This window comes from Perognathus longimembris, chromosome 5 (genome assembly GCF_023159225.1).
Source record: "Perognathus longimembris pacificus isolate PPM17 chromosome 5, ASM2315922v1, whole genome shotgun sequence".
NCBI classification, from domain to species: Eukaryota; Metazoa; Chordata; class Mammalia; order Rodentia; family Heteromyidae; genus Perognathus; species Perognathus longimembris.
This window is the reverse complement of record NC_063165.1, coordinates 65647144-65665692: the sequence shown is the minus strand read 5'-3', so window position 1 is coordinate 65665692 and position 18549 is coordinate 65647144.

Here is an 18549-nt window from a genome sequence, read left to right as displayed (position 1 = left end):
GCTCTTCTTTTTATTTCTACAAAGAGAAAGATTAAGTAAATGTCAACACAAACATTATCTAAATTTTATTTTTTAATGTTGGTGTATGGAGATTGAGGCTGTCTTGGTGCTGGTAAGAAAGTGAATGAAGAATTTCCCATGATAGATGAAAATCGTGAATAAGACCCTGGATTTCTGACTTTTCTTTTAATTATAGACATTAAGACCTGGTTCACAGAGACTGGCTAGGCTGCTCTCAAAATATGGATGCTATGTTCTTTCTTTTCCAATAAATGTCAAACACCAGTGAGCCTTTGGGCTGGTACAATATGAAGCCAATGGACTAGAAAAGAGAGCTCCACACTTACTTTCAAATTGTTAAGTCTCTAGTGATTTAGTATTGTTTGCCACCTATTTATATTACAGATGAGCCATCTTTTCTTTTTTGTCTTTTCTGTTTTGGTACTGGGGATCGAACCCAGGACATTGCACTTGCTAGGCAAGCACTTTGCCACCGGGCTATATCCCAGCCCGTTATAGCACATGCCTGCTGTTTATAAATTATTTATTAACCATAGGAGCTGAGGACAAGCAAGGAGAAGAGTGGGATTTGAAGTTTTCTTCTTTTGTGGCAGAGAATATTGTCCTATCCTAGATCATTCATTTGTGTCAATACAAGTTTTCCTGTGAGTGGCTTTCCTGCTTATTTGGAACATGTAACAAGTAAATACAAACACTAAATGAAGATTTGCTAGCAGTATTGGGTATAAATTTCCATTACAAAATATGGTTATACTTTTGACATTATACTTGGAAAAGATAGCAGGAAAGTGAAAACGTGTTTTTGGACTAATAAATTTTCCAGGGTGAATATTTTCAACATCAGTATACTTTGCTGGGTAAATTTGTTTACTGACATACAGCATTAAGGAAAACTATAGAGTCCTAAAATTTAACTTAGTATGACTTGTATTAGCATTCTCATAGGCAAAAAAAAAGCTGACAAATACTTAAGACTGTAATTTCCTAAGACAAGATAGTTCACTTGATCAGAAAAAGAGAACAATTCATATATGAAATGCTATTGGAGAACTTGGTATATGCTGGAGTGTGATAGAATATCCTCATTTATCTACTCATTAGAAATTTGTAAGATAGCGTGGGAGAACATATAGAAATAAATAAGCTATAAGAGATTCCTACCATAAAGACAATGCAGGTTAAAAAGATTCCAGAATTTGAGAGAAAGAACAAAGATTATAAGTCCAGTGTTTGTTTTTTTAATCAATTTCTCCTCACCCCCACTAGGCGATAAGCACTTGTTCACTGTTGTCTTGCCTGACTCATAGTAAATGCTCAGTAAATGAAAAATCAGTGCTCTTTCCATAGTATACTGGTACGCTTAAATGTAAATATGGTCTGTGCACTGGTGGCTCCCTCCTAGCTACTCAGGAAACTGAGAGCTGAGGATCCAGTTTGAAGCCAGCCAAGGCAGAAAAATCAAAACCCAAGAAAGGACCAGTAAGGCACCAGCCATGATCAAAAAAGCCAAGTGGCTAAGTGAGAGCTTAAGGCCCTGAGTTCAAGCCCCAGTACCAGCATGTGCATGTATACACACACACACACACACACACACACACACACACACACACCCACACACAAAGTAAAAGTAAATATGTCTGTTTCTCCTGGCAAGTATGTTTCTTCTTCCTCACCGTGATTATAAGATCTGTTCTTTCATTGATTATCTTGTGCTTAAAACCATTCTGGTGATGTGCCAGAGTACAATATACCTATTTTACTATGGTTAAGCAATAAGTGCTTTTCATATTTATCTTTCAGCTAAGGTGTGTCCTTGGCAAATTATGTAATGTACAGGGATGAAAACATGGAAGGATCTAAGGTCATTGTTTCTACCGAACTCACAGCACACATAACAAATCTATTATGTAACTTGGAAGATGGCAAGTCTCTTTCTACAGTAACACTGGAAAGAAAAATTTGATCAATTTTCATTGTGAGACATTTGACTTTTAGAATGCATGTGCTATCTAAATCTTTTTTTAAAAAACACTTGCTTATAATTAAGGACTTGAGAAGGTTTCTAGTAAGAAAAGTGGGCATTGTTATATAACCAATCAAGAAATCCTAGTGCTTTTAATGATAATCTGTTTTAAAGGGGAAAAAGAAGCAAAATGAAATGTCATTTGTAGGTCATGTATTTCAGTGCAAAGAAGCCAGAATGACTTCAAAAGTGTGAAAGCTGTTTGAGTCTCCATTCATAAAACAAAATCAAGAGCAGAAGGCATCATCTCATTAATTTTAAGTTCTTACCTAGACAGAATTACTTAGAGAGCTTTTTGTTAAAAAAAAAATCTTCTTTAGTATTTTATAAACAGAATGTTTTGACATTTGTTTCAAAATATATATGAATATCACAACACGTCACACATAGTGAAGAATATTTTTGTAAGAAAAAGTAGCTCAAATAGGCAATGCCAAAAGCCAATATTTCTTAGCAGTTTTATGTAGCATATTATTACATAAAAAGGGAAATATATGGGGAATTCCATTTTAAAATTTTGCTTGGCCAGTAGTCAATAACTAACTAGACTATGTTAAAGTTTGAGAGCTCATCTCTGAATTTTAAAATACATAAAGGCATATAATGTAAGATACTCCCATTTTGGTGCTGGGCATAACTAATATGCGGACCATTTGATAAGAAATAATTTTTTGCCTTTACCCAGAAAGGGCACAAAGCATTACTTTAAATTTAGAGAAAGGCTAATTTGGATAATTAGAGATGTCATTGGTGTCCATAGAAAAATGAATAAGATACACAGAAAAGTATGTATTTAAAATTGCGAAGACAGTAATGATGACCTAGTGTTCTCTGTTGAAGAAGTTTCATTTTAAAATTATTCAAAGATGCTGGATTATGCTGGCATCAAATATAGCTCTTTAGACATCCTCACTCTTTAAGTAAATGGATTTTTTAAATATATAATTGTACACGCCCATCAAAGAAGCAGACCTATGTCATAAATTAAAGAAGAAACATGAGTCACCTTAGAACATTCTGATTACAAGATTAAAAAAAAATCAACCTAGGTTAAGTATAAATTATTATTGTAACGTGGAAGGAAGTTATAAAGTTTCCCAGCATATTGTCCAACCAACGGTCCTTAGTTATGGAGTTAAACATTTTAAATTATGATGAGTGGATTTATTATGCTGGTTTGTGGCTCACTATTCAGCCGGTGCTGCCCAAAGACTGTGCAGTAAGTAAAAATTAAATGGAAAAAAATGTCTAACCCAATACCATAGAAATAACTTTGACATTCTATAATTTGTAAAAGAACAGGTCACAAAAGTCATGGGCTGGTTACAAAACAAAAGTCTAGTAAATGTACATCTGCATGGCTGACTTTGAAGTCCTTCCTTAGAAATGGGCAATGTGTATTTTGCATTTTTTTTGGTCATTTTTCTTCAAGTGCTTTTCAGTTGTTACAATCTGAGTTCAGTTTCCTAAGAAAGAAGGCCCTTTTCTCATTCGTCATATCTAAGAGGTTAGAAAGTATGTTTAAACAGATATATTTTCTTTTCGTCTAACCTTGTCTGGAAGATATAGGAAAACTAATTTGCCTTATTTACATATGGCACAATCTATCCAGTATTCAAGCGTTTGTCAGAAACAGGAACCTTGCGCATTTCCATGGTAACCGGTGGCATGCTGGCAGTATCTGGCTTGTTGCAGCTTCGTCTAGGCAGGCCGGCAATTAATCAGCCATCTACATGCACAAAATTCTTTGTGAGTGAATGGCAGCGCGCCTCTGTAGTGCTGTCTGTGCTTTTACAATTTTGTATTCCTGCCGGGCAAAGTACTTTTTTGTCTCTTCTATTCATTTTCCATAGCTCCCCAAAATGTGCTAGAAAAGAGCACGGGGGACAGGGGTGAGGAGAAGAGAAACACATGTACCTGTAATTTCAAAAACGACATTATTTTTTTCTGGCATCAACTATGCCAAGGTGTGTTTCTTCCTTTTATTTTATGCCTCATATGGTCGCCTCCCCTCTCCTCTGCTTTCTGGGTTTTCTTATGTTTGTACTTGATAGTTTCTTAAATGGAGTCTTAAGGTCTTTTCTTGTTGATGCAAATAAGGCATACCTAGGGAAACAGGTCTGTGCATAAATTACAATTTGGCCTGTGTCATGCACTGGGAGTCCTTTCCTGTTCTTTATCTGCTCTCCCCTCTCTACTCCATGGAATAGATATTGTTCCCATTTTGCAGTCTAAGATGCAGATCAGTTAAATGATTCCTTCTCTTGTCCAGGCAAGCATGGATGGGAAGTTCAAAGTCAGTTGCCACCATGCCTGATGTTCCCTTCATGTACAATGGTGTCCTGAGAAATCACCACATGTCACTTCCATATCCTAAACTTTGCTTCCTCAGAAAATGGCCCCATTTATTTACTAAGTTGGAATTGGACATTGTTTAGGATCTGGGCAGGAGCATGAGAAAAATTTGGATCTTAGGTAAATGAGAGAAAACTCTTTAGATTTGGCCTAGTACTTTGACCAGGTCATATCTTAGAGAAGATGCTAGGCTTCTTTCTCTGTGAAATGAAGAGAATAGAACAGAATTTTCCCACTGGGAGACCAGTAACCCCCTACTTGCAAGGGAAAGGCAGGAGGACCACAAATTGAATCCAGCCCAGGAAATGGTAGCGGCAAGACCTCATCTCAGAAATAAAATTGTAAATAAGCAAATCAATCAATAAAAGATTGGAGGCATGGCTCAAGTGGTAAAATACCAACCCTAAACAGGAAATCTAAATAAGAGTGCAATGGCCTGAATTCAAGCCCCAGTACCAGCATACACAAACATAAAGTCAGTACTTTGTTATTTTTACAATTAAGTCCTTCCTCCTACCCACCCCCAATTTTTCAATTATTTTATGTACAGATGGATATACAACAAGAGTATCCGCTTTTACTTTTTGAGTATCCATTTTAATACACTGTACATTATAATATTTTCTCAGATAATTTACCATTGGTGAAACCTGTCCAGAGCATACCACTTATACTTCCTTCCACTTCCACTTCTTGTCCTCCACTTCATTTATTTATGGAGAAATTCCATCACATCATTTGTTTAGCCATTCAACAAGTGCTTATTGACCTCCATTATGTGGGCATTTGAGAATCCCACAAATACAATCACCACCCAACAATAACCCAATATATGGAAAATCTTCTCTACCATACAGATTATTCTCTGTACTAACTAATTTGAATATATGAAATTTGAACGTGTGAATTAATGGATTACTTTCAGATGAAATCTACTTAGATTACATTGGAGAGAAAAGCACATTGCTGAAAATCATATGAACACACAATGTATGGTTACTTATCACATATCTGTTTTTCTCCATGCATTGTAAGATAGAAGGTTTTCTCTCAGGGCACTTACATGAACTGGAAGTAAACCTGTACTGGTCAGATAGCTGTGAAGCTGTTTGTTCTCCTTGTTAAGGTAAGCTCTGTGAGGGGAGGCCAGGGTTGGCTCACTCACCATCGTGTAGCCAGCATGTACTTCATGCTTTACAAATATAAATGCAGTGGTATGGGCCAGAAGAGATGAGAGCCTCGTGCTCTATAATGAAATCAGAGAAAATCATTCAAAAACAACAAAACATAAAAGTAGGCCAAGCACTGATGGCTCACCTTTGTAATCCTAGCTACTCAGGAGGTTGAGATCTGTGGATCAAGGTTCAAAGTCAGTCCAGGTACAGAAGTTTATAAGACTCTTATCTCTACTTAACCACCAAAAACTGAAAGTGGAGCTGTGGCTCAAGTGGTCGAGCATTAGACTTGAGCAAAAATGCTCAGGAACAGCATCCAGGCCCTGAGTTCAAGCTCCAGGATTCACACACACACACACACACACACACACACACACACATGCACACACACACACCTCAAAACAAACAAATCAAAAAGCAGGTAAGATATAGGTATCCTGAAATGGGGGCCAATATTTGACCTATAGATAAGAAAGATTACATGCTACTCACCATAACTAAGAATATTTTCTTCAATTGTAATCCTTTGAAAGTTGGTACTCTGTCTATACATGACAACTTCTGGATAAGTAATATTAAAAAAAATCATAATGAATCTGATCTGTTTATACTAAAGAATAAACAGAACAGGGAAGTTCTACCTGTGGGAAAGGTGGCATAGGAGAAGGCCTGGGAAGACTTCCTTGCTAGAGAAAGTGAAGAGTTAAGTGCATCCCAAGCATGTGAGCTGTGGACATGGCAGTCACAGCCTTGTGATAAAGAGGCTGAGCAAGAGAAGGATGCAAAGGAGCGATAAGGAGTTCTGCTTCCATCCACCTACAAAGGAATTGATGGTGGAGCAATCCTAGAGAGAAGGCAGCCTGCCATGTGTAACTAGCCTTGTTCTTAAAGAGATTTGGGCTTTACCTCAGCTCTACCACCAACTAGCTGATGACACAGGCAACATTTGTTCAACTTACTAAATTCTATTTTTACCCTAGGAAAAGAGATCATAATACTGCTTAAAATACTTGTAATAGATAATTGTAAGTAATGTTTGTAAAAGGGACTGGCACATAATTGAAAGCATAGTAAGTGTTCGTGAGACACTAATCTCTGGAGCCTTCCTTGTTTACTTTGTTTAGCTAGAGCCTTAAGCTTTGTTCCTTTGCAGGAAAATCACAACCTGGTCCTTGAGGCCATGAAGGCTGTGTACATCCCCAAATCTGGAAGCAAATATTTAAACAAATATTTAACCCTTGGTTGGAATAGTAGAACTATGTTCATTTTGAAGAATCAAGACTTAAGAAGTAAAGCCTGGAATCTTTGCTTCTACAAAATGCTTAAAACAGCGAGGAGTCAGGGGTTCATGTCTAACATCGTAGCTACTGAGACAGAACAGTCTGTGAGATTACATCTCCAATTTTCTAACATAATGCCAAATTGGAGGCATGGCTTGAGTGGGTGGAGTACCAGCTGTGAGCAAGAAAGTTGACCGAGCATGGGGCCCTGATTTCCTAACCTGGTACTGGCAAAAACAAAACAAATCACTCACTTATTTTGATTTATCTCTTCTTTCCCAATATTGAATGAGAAAGATCAAGTTTGCAGGCCAGATCACAGGTTTACAGGTCACTTCCCTGAAATTTTGAACCAGGTAGATAAACTGAGCCAGGTCCTCTAGTGAGGGAGCAAGATTTCCTGTGAGAAGAGGTGCCTGAATGGAAAATAAATGAACAAGCGCCAAACTGTTCAGCATTACTAGCTGCTGGCAAGCAACAACTGGGTTTGTAGCCAGAAGTTTTCTTGGTACTTTAGACTACTACTTGCCTGGCCCTTAAATAGTACTGGCCTAAATTGAGTGCTTAGTGTTGAATGAATAGGTGTTACGGAAGGACACTTTAATGTTTTGTTTCCATATAGTTTTGCTATTTTCCCAAGTTCACTGTCTACATTACCTCAAATTCAGTGAAATGATTCCCCACCATTAGCCAGGAATATGTGTGCTCCTATTATTCTATGAAAGCAATGAGCCTAGAAGGTAACACGTGTCTCGTCATGTTTCCTCATGCTCCAGTCCCTGGATGGCTTCATCTATCACCTGTCACATAATCATCTGGAGAAGGTTGACCTTAACCACTCATCCTGTGTTTTGGATGATGAATGAGATGAGCTAGATCATTTAATTCACCTTATGGCACTCAAATGTTAAAGCTGAATGGAAGGATGTCTGACAAATCATTTATTGTCATTAAGGTTTATTTTTTATATGCTTTAAATGGTTCCCCCATCTCTACTCATTGTCCAACACACAAAGCTAACTATTATAAGGAAGGCAGTACTAAATGGATGTGAGACAAATGAGAGCTGAAGCTGCCTGGTGCAGGACTTGATAAGTGAGCACCAAATTATAACATCATTAGACAGAACGCCTGGCGTTGTTAGAAAGTTGTGTGTTCTCACAGTAGCCCTCCTCTGTCCTCAGCTCCCTTCTTCCTAGCATCTGCTTTCACTCAGCTTCCACATTGTTTTCACAACAGTCAGATCAAAGTTTTAGTCTTTTGTCATGTCAATTTGTTTTGTTTTGTTTTGTTTAGGAATGGGGCTAGATATAGAGATTGGGCTAGTCTCAGATTCTCTTCCCTCCTCCTCACACACCCAAGTACTAAAACTGTTACTGCTAATTTTACAGTGCCCAAACAATATCAAAAATTATTATCTTAGGTATTGTTGTATGCAACTATAAGCTTTAAAATATAAAATACATAATCTGAAAGTGTTTTCAAAACAAATAAAACACAGCTGGGCGCTAGTGGCTCACACCTATAATCCTAGTTACTCAGGAGGCTGGGATCTAAGGATCTCAGCTTGAAGCCAGCCTGGGCAAGAAAGTCCATGAGACTCTTATCTCCAATTAATCACCAAAAAAACCAGAAGTACAGATGTGGTTCAAGAGCACAAAAGCTCCAGGATAGCACCCAGGCCCTGAGTTCAAATCTCAGGACATGCTGACATTCAGTTAATAATTGAGCAATCAATGAATGAATGGGTGGATGAACAGATGGATGGATAGAAGTGTTCTCAAATGTTGAGGTTAAAACATACAAAATTCCTACTACTGTGGCATACTTTGCTAACAACTTGATATGTTAGTCACCTTTCCATTGATGTAACAAGTACCTGAGATAAATCAATTTTAAATATAAAGAGATTCCTTGGGCTCATAGCTTAGAGGTTTCAGTTCAACGTCACTTTGGCTCTGTTGCTTTGACCTGTTGGTGACAGAGCACATCATGCCAAGAGCACAGCGTGAAAGACACCTGGGAATCAAAAAGGAGCAGGAAGGGCCAGAATCCTACCATCTCCTTGAAGGACTCTGTCCCAGTGCCCTAACTTCCTTCTACTGAGCCCCGCTTCCCAGAGGTTCCACCTCCTCTTAATCATGCCACAGGCTGAGGCCCAAGCCTTTACCACATTGGACTTTGGAAGATATTCCAGATCCAAATGGTAGCACTACAGACAATGAATTCTATTACTACTTCTACCTCACAGAAGCTAACTAGGAGGCATTGGCTTATTTACAACAGGTGAATACTTTTGATTGTTATTTTTAAAAGCTTCTCTCTCTCTCTCTCTCTCTCCTCCCTTCCTCCCGCCTTCCTCCCGCCCTCCCCCCTTCTTCCCCCCCCCCCCCCCCCCCGCCAGTACTGAGGCTTGAAAGCTCAAGGCTAGGTTTCTACCTGAACTACAGCTCCATTTTTGGCTTTTATGGTGAATAAGTCTCATGTTCTCAGCCTCCTGAGTAGCTAGGATTATAGGCATGAGCCACCTAACTGCCTTTCTTATTTTTAACATTTGTAAGCAAGTTGGGTACCAGTGGTTCACATCATCTTATCATGAAATCAGTATACAAATATAATTGAAATATTTCACTAAGGCTTCAACATATACTGTGTACTTTAACACTTCCAGAACATATCCAATTAAGAATGAACTTTTTATTAGAAAGAGTTGGTTTTGGTTATGTAAACTTTACACTTAAATGACTAGACAGGCATACTCAAGGTTTTTTAAAGTGTTTAATATTGACTTCAATTGGCTTTATGTCCCTGATTTCAGTTGCCTTGGCTTGAGCCTCCATATAACAGCAGTGCCAAGCTGGAAACAACCCAGCAAGCTTTCACCACTCACTCACCATAAAACCGAGTTCTACTTGAAGCTCCAGACAAGGAAGGCTTAATCTACCAGACATTGCAGACCTGGTCTGAAAGAGAAGAAATAATGGAGTGTGTTGGTGGTTAGAGTTTAGGCAACCTAAACCATCCATCCACAGGAATGAAAGCCGTGGCCATGTGCAGCCGTTCATCCACACTGTTGTCCCCTGTGTGTCCTCTGCTCTATCCCCTCTTCCTGGCAGGCCAGGCCCACTGACCTGTGCTTAGCATCCTCAACAAGATGACATGAACCACATCAGCACCGTTCTTTATTCATCAGCCATACCTGCACATCTTCAGCCTTGATGGTGAATCAAGGCTCTGTAAATCAAAGAAGTCTTTCCTTGTGTACTTTTTGTCTACATTCTACTAAAAAGTATCATGTGAGTTGATACTGTAAAGCTTTAAAAAGAGTTCTAACATTCAATCCGTTTATACTCCAATGCCTATTTAGTAAATTATAATGGACCCATCTTCCTCCACATGAAGCAGTGTTTTGTAGGGCTGCAGGTTAGTAACAGAGCAACTGAATCTTGATGCCTAATCAAGGGCAGCTTGGAGTCAGAGGAGAGCACACATGGGAGGTGCCTCAGCCTGAAATAAAATACAAAGGGAAGGATTCATCAAAGTACCGTGGCTCGCACCTACAATCCTAGCTACTCTGGAGGCTGAGACCTGAGGATCACAGTTTAGTGAGCCTAAGGAGGAAATTTCATGAGACTCCAACTAATAACAAAAAAGCTGGAAGTGGAGCTGTGGCTCACATGGTAGAGTATCAGCCTTGACTGAAAAGGCTAAGAAACAGCTCCCAGGCTATGAATTCTAGCCCCAGTACCACCAGAAAGAGACAGACAGAAAGAGAGGGAATATGGGAGTACCAACAGAGACTTCTAGGAGAAAGGCCCACCTAAATAGGAAGAATCATTTTTAAAAAAGAATATTCGAGGAATAAAGTTAAGGAAAAAGAAAATGAGAATGAGAGGGCATTGTAGAAGACCATGATTTGGCCATCTTAAAGAGATGAGAGTGAGAGGGCATGGTAGAAGACCATGATTTGGCCATCTTAAAGAGAAGTGGGTGACCAGAGCCCACAGTCAAGCAGGAGGGAGGGAAAGAAGGAAATTGACTGGAGAGAAATTTAGAGGTGGGCTCTCACAACCTAGAATTAACCTTACTTTCTGACTTGGTCATATTCTCACTTACTAGGCCAGGGACAAAAGGAGATTGAATAGTCAAAGGAGACCAGTATTGACCTGTCTTTGGGATAAGCCAATAGCTATTCCTAATCAATATGCATACCTAAAGGAGTAAAGTTCAAATACAAAATCAGACAGCTGGAATTCTTAGAAAGGTCACCATGTATTAAGTAACTAAAGCTATAATAGTAAAGCTACCACACGGGAAAGTGTATAAAAAGAGGCAAAGATCAGAGGCCAGGATAAATCTCTACAGAATGCCAACGTTTGCGGAATAGAAGAAGCAAAGCATACCAAGGGAAAAAGTAGCCAAAGAAGTAACTGGACTACCAGAGTGTAGAGTGTATAGAGTGTAAAAAGTAAAATAACATCATCATCATCATCATCATCATCATCATCATCATCACCATTGCCATCATCATAATGTAAAAGAACAAATACATATCAAGAAGAATAGTTAATGATGTCAGAAACAAGGTTGTTGGTGACCTTGGTGAGTGAGATCAAAACCAGAATGCATTGGGGATGAAGAGAAAGTAAGAGAGGAGAAATGTTGCATCCATTGGTTCCCCCCTGCATATAATGTTCAAAGTGATGTACAGAAGGTTAACAGTTTCATATGTAAGGAAGAGAGTACAATTCTAATCAAACTTGTTACCTCCTCCCTCATTATTCTCCCACCTCCCCTCTTCCCCAATTCCCTCCCCTCCAGAGTTGTACAGTTGTTTTACACCATATAGTTTTGTAGGTATTGCTATTGCATTGGTTCACCTTTTACCATTTGTCTCTCCATTTTGATGTTTCCCTTTCCTAGTTCTGATAAACATATATACAATACCCAGGGTACCAAAATCAGCTACAGTGACATCAAGGGTAAAACCATGGGGAAGAAAGACTTAAGAAAATGGAATAATTTCACATGGTATGTTGAACATAACAACAATAAACCACTTATTTCCATAAGTTGGGGTTGATTTCATTTAGCATCATCTTATGTGTTCATATGTATATAGCTATTGAACTATTGTGATCTTCTGCTAGGATAGCCTAAACATGTGCTAATTATTACTAATAAGGGAAAGAAACCATAGAGTCTATGTTTCTTTGAGTCTGTCTCACTTCACATAGACTTCCATTTCCTTACAAATGGGGCGATGTTATTCCTTCTGATAGAAGCATAGAATTCCATTGTGTATATGTACCACATTTTCTTGATCCATTCATCTACTGAGTGGCATCTGGATTGGTTCCAGATTTTAGCAATGGTAAATTGTGCTGCAATGAATATAGTTGTGCTGGTAGCTTTAGTGTGGTCTTGTTTGTAAGCCTTTGGGTAGACGCCCAAAAGTGGGGCTGATGGGTCATAAGGGAGTTCTATATTTAGCCTTTTGAGGACCCTCCACACTGCTTTCCAGAATGATTGAACTAGTTTACATTCCCACCAACAGTGAAGTAGGTTTTCCTTTTGGCCACATCCCTCCCAGCATCTGTTATTATTAGTTTTCTTGATAATGGACATTCTTAGTGGGGTGAGGTGGAATCTCAGTGTTGTTTTGACTTTCATTTATTTTATGGCCAGGGATGTTGAGAACTTCTGCATGTGTTTGTTGGCCATTCTCATTTCCTCTTCAGAGAAGAGATCTTTAGCCCATTTAAGGGGGCAGTTGTTTCTTTGAGGATTTGTTTTGGGGGAACTTAATCTTTTGAGTTCTATGTATATTTTAGATATGAAGCCTTATCTGTTGTATGGCCAGTGGAGATCTTGTCCCAGTCTGAGGGCTTTCTATTTATCTTGCAAGCTATGTCCTTTGCCAAGCAGAAGCTCTGCAACTTGTTGCAATCCCATTTGTCCAACCTTTCTTTGATTTGTTGTGTTTCTGGGCCTTTATTAAGAAGGTTTCAACCTCGGCCAAGGAGCCCAAGTCTTTCTCCCATTCCTTCCTGCATTGTTTTCAGGGTTTCTGCTTTTACCTTGAGGTCTTTGGTCCATTTGGAATTGAGTCTAGTGCAAGGTGATATATAAGGATCCAGCTTGCCTAAAATCTCCCATGTTAATCCCCAACCAACTAGCTATGTTACTTGTTTGAGCAATTGGTGTTATTACACTTCTGACCTCAATCCAGCGCTGTAGTAGCAAACAGTCTGAGGTAAAATTGTAAAACCTTTGTTCTGGCATTATTGGCCAACAAGCTGAAAGTGGTGAAATGAATAAGCATAATAACCTAGGTTCATGGAAAATCCAGAGTGGGAATTAAGACCAGTGATCCTTCAGTACTATTGCTTTTCCCTACTGGAGGAAAAACTGAGGAAATTTCCAGTATTTTTCTCTCTCTGAAATTTCCAACACTCTCTCACTGTATATCCTTTAGTAGTATTAATTCTGTTTTTCCTATGTAGAATTATCAGTTATATGCAAAAAAATAAGCCATGTACCAGTGGTTCATACCTGTAATTCTAGCTAATCTGGAGGCTGAAATCTGAGGGTTATAGTTTGAAAACAACCAGGGACAGGAAAGTCTGTGCAGCTCTGAACTCAAAATCACCAAATGGCCAGAAGTGGAGCTATGTCTCAGGTAGAGTGCCAACTTCAAGCAAAAAAGCTAAGGGTCAATTCCCAGGCCCTAAGTTCAAGCCCCAGTAGTGGCACAAACAGAAATGAAAAATAAAATCCCTTTGGAAGTTTTTATCATCACAAATGTTAAGTTTTATTTGTGGAGGAAGGACAAACCTGATGGATGGATATGTTGTGTAGGGCATTCTTAAAAGCCATTGTGCAAGAAGAGTAGATCTATGTTTTAAAAATTAGATGTACTGATAGATATATCTTTTAAAAACTAAAACTGAGTCCCAAATTTACAGAATATATAAAATGGATGAGTAGATGACATGTGAGAAGGAGATAGGAAAGAATGAAGGGAGGGAGGGAGAGAGGAAAGGCCTTAGAAAAAATCTCTGCTCTTGTTAATTTTTTATTGACCTCATTTTGACTTTAAAACATACTGTGCTAATAGCACACACTCATAACCCTAGCTACTCCAGAGGCTGAGATCTGAGGATTGAGGTTCAATGTCGGCTCTGGCAAACAAAATCTGAGAGGCTCTTATCTCCAATTAACCATCAAAAAGCCAGATGTAGAGGTTTGGCTCAAGTGATAAATCACTAGCCTTGAGTGAAAAAGCCATGAAGCTCTGAGTTTGAATCCTAGTACTAGCACAAAACAAAATAGAATAAATAAAAATAAATATCATTCCATACCACTTTGCTACACTTGTGGTGTAGAAAACCACTGGTTTTAGGACTAAGACAACTCTCACCTCTTGACTTTGTTCTTAGTACATTCATTTGCATACTCTGAGCCTCATTATCTCATCGGTGAAGTGGTATTACATCTGCATAGTCCAGAGATATTATATTCATATGGTACCTTACATTAGTTATTGTTGTGCATCTGAGGGAAAATTAGCTTCCTAAAAGAGGATTGCCCAATTCTAACCTCTTACGAACAAGGAAAAGAAATTTTAATATACTAATAGCCTTAGGCCTCAAATCCTGGAGAGCTTATTATTGCTTATTTGGTAAGACCTTACAAACTTGTGCTGCTTTGTACCCTGAAACATTCTTTCCATATTGTTTTTGGTTATTTTCCCCCTAACCTTTGCTCAAAAGTACCTACATTTCCACTTGTGAGTTCATTTCTCTAAATTTAGCTCTTCCATTTCATAAAATAAACAATCTTATCCATTCCACCCACTGGTTCACTTTTAATCACTGCTAATACTTGAGTGTAGTTTTCTTCTTCTTCTTGCTCCCTGGAACACGATGGCAAACCTACTCCCGAGGGCTAATTAGGACCGACTTGAGCATACGTCAGCAACCCCTTAAGTGTTCGCTTTGAAATGGTTCCAGTTAGTCCTTTTAAATGAACTTCAGAAAAGAACTCAAATTAATTTGCTCCTCAATGTCCTATGGTTCAGACATTGGATTTTTTTCCCCCTAGTGACTTTTAGTTAGCAATCAAAGTGCTGTTTTTCTACATTAAGATTTTTAACTCAACTTGCTGGGAGTGGAAAGATTCAATCTTTTTTTTCCCTAATGCTGTAATTATTTTTATCTTTTACATTTCATCCTGGTTCCCCAAAATATGTTCCCTTGTCATTGAAGCAACTTCCTATTCCACTTAGAGTTATCCAATAAAGAAGGTATTTCTTGGAGCCTGAGCAGGAAGTCTGAGCCAGGTACGCTTCTGCGGGCATGAAAATCGCTCATACAATTTGTGAATACCAGTGTGTAAAGTAAAACTGCAGCAATCCTTGTTTGTAAAATCTTACTGGGAGCTGAATGCCTATAATCCCAGCTATTCAGGAGGCTGAGATTTGAGAATCCCAGTTCAAAGCCATCCTGGGAGACAAACCCAAGCAATCCTTGTCTCCAATGAATCAGCAAAAAATCTGGAAGTCAAGGTACAGCCCAAGTTGTAAAGCACGAGCTTTAAGGAAAAGAAAAAAAAAGGCTCTTAAGCCTCACTACCAGCATGGATGTGTGCTCACACAAATGTACACACACACAAACACACACACACACACACACCACCAGACACATACAAATACACAAGTAAAAATAAATAAACTTACTGAGAATTTCAAAACACTGACAACATTAAGACAAACACATATGAGCTCCAGTTCATATGACCTCATCACACACTGATAGAAATTTCCTGCTTCACTTTGTGATGCCGACTTCAGGGTTTGAAACATAGACTTAATAGGCTCCCGTTAGATATGCAATTTCTTAATTTATTTGTCAGCTTTTAAGCATCTTAGTGTATTAACTTTTGCAGATTCTTTGGCATCCTTTTATTTTTTGTGTGTATGTCTATACTGGGGCTTGAACTCAGGGCTTAAGCACTATGGGTGCGGTCCCTTAGTTTTTTCACTAAAAGCTGGAGCTTTATCATTCGCATTACAGCTCTGCTTCCAGGGCTTTTAGAAGTTAATTAGAGATAAGAGTCTCACAGGCTTTCTAGCCCCAGCTGGCTTTGAACCATTATCCTCAGACCTCAGCCTCCTAAGTAGCTAAGATTACAGAAATGAGTCACTGGGGCCAAACCCGAGTCAGTGCCTACTTTAACTTTGTGTAGAAAGATTAACTAGAACATTTAAGGGAATTTGAATTCGCATATAGTCATATATTAAGAATGGCATTGAACAAAAACTAGCATTTATTGTCATTTCATTTGTTAACACATGTACATTTATAATGTTGAGAGCTTTTAAAATCAGAAAACACTAGGAAAGTATAAAGGCCAGACTCTGCAGTCTGGTAAAACCCTGGAAATATTTCATGCCTGTTTGGAGACAGCCTGCGGTATCTCAATTGATTGTAAAATATATTTAATGCTAAATTTGATGGCATCATTACAGTGCCTTGTGTTCTTACATGCATATTTTCGGACCTTCTCCTCCTCCACCTGGACTAGCCACCATTTAGCCCGGCAGGAAGCTGAGTTGCTATGCTTATCTGCTTGGCTGGGGAAGAGAGAGTGGTGTTGATTTTGCTGTATGTGGCCAATTATCTTGACCTTTATGATACATCAAGCCGTGGAGGGACCAGGAAACCGAATCTCCCTCCCATTTACCTCTCCTCCCCAGGAGCATAGCACATGGCGATCGCATCAGTTTGTGGTCTTATATTCCATTCCCCAGCAATGCCCATCTTGAGACACTGTGATTAGCATCCTTAATTCCTAAAAATTGACTTGCCTTGTTATAACTAGAAAGCTGTCGTCTGAAATACTTCTCCTACTGTTTGAAAGGGTATTATTTTAGTGCCCTGGGGAAATAAAAAAAAATAGTTTTCAACCTGCAAGTGAAGAGATTAGTTTTATTTTGAAGTATTTAAAACCTTTTAGATAGCTAAGAATGACCCAAGTTCAATGGCCTCTCAAGAATTTTCACAGATATGCGCTACATCCTTATCTGACAAGGAAAAATGCATGCATTCTGTATATAGGTGGATATTAAGATATGCCTCCTTCATATATCAGGAAAATTGAGACTCTTTCTCATCCACCAAGTATGGAGAATGACTTCCTTCAGGTAAATTGCTTTTTCTTGAGAAGGATTTCTGATCAAGTCACTTAGATTTAATCACTGAACACCATGTGTACCTTTTTGTTGTTTTTCATATTTCTGTTCTTTAAGCAAATAAAAGCATTTCTCTTTATTAATTGAGTGTTCATAATTACCTACAATGACTTTACAGGAGTATATAATTTTTTTATTCACTTTGAGTCAAGTTAAAATTTTATCTTTAAAAGACTAAAAGATTATCATTATTCTAAATGACCTATAGTCACTGACTTCTTGACCCACTTAACCAGTCAGACCAGTTTTGATGTTTAGACACAGTCTGAATCACACAGCTAGTATGAATAGGTTTTGTTTTAAATCATTTAAGTAACTGTCCTATTCTTTTATCAGGGTTGGCTGAGCTAAATGGACTTTTCAGTGGTAATTTGGAGAGGGTGTGCTTCCTGTCTCATTTTACAAATGTGTGAAGCAAAGCTCCATGTCCAGTACTCCCTAAGAGAGCCTGTAGTCTCATTTCCCTTCCTGGTTCCTCACGGGAACAAGACAAGGGGCCATGATTCCCTGAACAAAGGCATTGGGGATAGGTGGTGTCAGAGTGATGTGTCCTTATTATTCATGACTGAGCTTGCCCCTTGCAAGTTCTACTTAGATATAGAAAAGCGTGTCTACATTTCTTGTTAACTATATTAATAAGCCAAATAGCTTAGTTAGATACCTGTTTTGTTTCTATGAAGCCAACAAGTTATTTTGCCAGTTACAGCTGGAATGCCAAGCTACTGTCTTTCTATGTGCCTGCAACTCATCACCAATTGATGTGCAAGAGTTTTTAGGGACCACGGTAGAGAAGACAGGTGCATGGTTTAATATCATGGGCTTCGCACATTCAAGTCCTAGACATGTGATGTGTGTGTGTTAGAAAGCATTGACGAACTGCATAAAGCCATGACCATAGAGAAACAGAGAAAAAATAGTTGTGTTCACATTATTTGGAGTTGGACTGGAGTTCTTAAGACCTTGAGCAATTAGAAAAGAGCACAGAGGGAAGCCTAAGTTTTAGTTGTTCATTGCACAAAAGATCACAGTTATAAAAATAGCTTATTTCTCAGCCAAAAGACTGAGAAGGGCTGGTTAGTATGTTATGGCAGGCTTTGCCACATCCAAGACCTCCAACCAATAGATGGTAGTAGGAATCACCCTTGACCAGTGTGACAACTGAAACAGTCTCCAGACATTCCTAAATGTCTTCTAGGACCCAAGGCAATATCAATTGAAACCTATATGCTTGTCTGAAGTGATTTGTCTAAAATCTTTTCAATAGTAAATCATGGAGCTGGAATTTAAACTCATGTTCTTTCAGAGTCATCTGCAAAGAATCAAACATGGAATCACTGTCATCTAGACTACCTCCACTTCCCCTCTCTGCTGCTTCTGCTATTTTGGGGGTTCCCTTGACTTTAGGCCAATGGAATTGGGCCAACAGAATTCTCAGTTTCT